The sequence below is a fragment of the Sminthopsis crassicaudata genome, chromosome 6, assembly GCF_048593235.1.
Source record: "Sminthopsis crassicaudata isolate SCR6 chromosome 6, ASM4859323v1, whole genome shotgun sequence".
NCBI classification, from domain to species: domain Eukaryota; kingdom Metazoa; phylum Chordata; class Mammalia; order Dasyuromorphia; family Dasyuridae; genus Sminthopsis; species Sminthopsis crassicaudata.
Window position 1 is genome coordinate 168,568,506 of NC_133622.1, and position 2,150 is coordinate 168,570,655.

Consider the following 2,150-nt stretch of genomic DNA (forward strand, 5'->3'; position numbering starts at 1 on the left):
ACCTTCCCCCAAGACTGCCACTCCTCTTAGAAAAAAAAACCCTCCCAAATTAAAAATATCTTAAAAGTGAAGTATTTTTAAATGAACTCACTTGGTTTCTTCATTCTTGTTTAATGATCTTTGTAATGACCTCTAAGGATTAATGTCAGGATTTCAGCCTTATTATCTGTGGGTGTTGTTTACTCTTAATTCTCAAAGAAGACCAATGTCAGCAGGATATCTTGACTTCCTTGTGAATAGGATTTAAGTGAGGCAGAGATGTACAAAGTCACTAGCTTCACTCTCTCCTCCAGATTCATCAGAGTCCAGTGATAGGACAAAAGTCAGGATGACTGACCATCATCTGTGATTAAGCTGATGGGGATCCTTTTTCTATTGGCGTATATTGATATTCCTTCTCTAACTAGGTTGATGGTTAGAATCCTTGCCCTATAACTATCTGAATAATGATCAACTCTCCCAAAGTTAGCTAAGCCAGCATTTGAATGACAGACATACACAGGGAATTGTGAGCCCAAGACCAAATCCCTTCAGTTTTTCAGACCTGTGATAGTTCATATTTCACCAGAATTCTAGTAAGCCCAATACCATTTGTGCAGTACAGCAGGGTGCTGGAAAGTTGTGTTAGTAGAAATTGTACAGATCAAATGAGATGATGTACATGAAATCTCTATGAAATGCATACAATCTCATTTAGATTCAAAGTATTACCATTATTGGCAGAATTGCTTTTGTATTTTGCTGTGTAGCCATGGCTCACAGGAAAATGAATGTCATGATTATACAATTCCATTGACATAAGGAGAAGATGGAAGGATTATTTTCAAAAGAATTAAAAAAAACAAATACATAAAACAAAACAATACAAAACAAAGTCGAGAACTTGATAACTTGGCTGTTTTGATAATAACAATATTAATGAGTTTTAATGAATTGCATGTTCAGTTCTCCACTTTTAAACTACATGATTTTAGTCAAAACATTGTTTTTTTCTGAACCTCAGTTCTAAACTCCAGCTCTACTTGTGAGGCCTTGTACAGATCCTTTAACTACTTGGAATTTAAGTTTTCTCATGTGACATGAGGGAGACTGGAGCAGATAAACTCCTAAATACCTCCTGGGTATAAATGGATATTTTTATCATCTGTAAAAGTGATGAGAACATCTGCTTTCCCTATCCTATACTTCCAGGAAATATATCTGTAGAAAGCTTGGTAAACTAAAAGACAATATGAATGGACAACTTGCTATTATTAAAAATAACATGCTGGATAATTACTGTAGGAGTAGCATGTATTGGAAAATTAGAAGTTTCAATTCTTATTTCAGAATTCATAATCACCAAGAAAAAAATAATGATAAATGTGAGAGGGGATGTGGGAAAATTGGGGCACTAATATATTGTTGGTGGATTATGAAAGGAACCAACCATTCTGGAAAAAAAAATTGTAACTATGCCCAAAGGGCTATAAAACTGCATACCCTTTGATCCAGCAGTGTCTCTACTGGGTCTGTATGCCAAAGAGATAGTAAAAGTGGGAAAAGGATGGACATATGCAAAAATATTTGTAGCAAGGAACTGGAACTTGAGTGGATGCCCATCAGAAAGGGAATTGCTAAATAAATTATGGTATATGAATGTAATGGAATTTGATTGTTCAATAAAAATGATGACTAGACTAATTTCAGAAAATCCTGGAAAGACTTACATGAATTGATGCTGAGAGAAATAAGCAGAACCAAGAGAACACAGTAACAAGATAATTATATGGTGACCAACTATGATGTACTTGGCTCTTTTCAACAATGAGGTGCTTCATTGTGATGGAAAATGCCATCCACATCTAGAGAGAGGACTTTCAAGACTGTGAATCAAAGGATAATATTTTCATCTTTTGTTGTTGTTTATTTGCTTGCTTGCTTTTTTCTTTCTTGTGTTTTTTTCTGTGTGATATGATTTTTCTTATGTAGCATGATGAAAATAGAATTATGTTTAGAAGAATTGCAAGTTTAATTTATATTGGATTGTTTGCTGTTTTGGGAAGGGGGAAGAGGTAGAAAAATGTAGAACATAAGGTCTTGCAAAAGTGAATTTTGAAAACTATCTTTGCATGTATTTGAAAAACTGAAATACTATTTAAAATGAATTC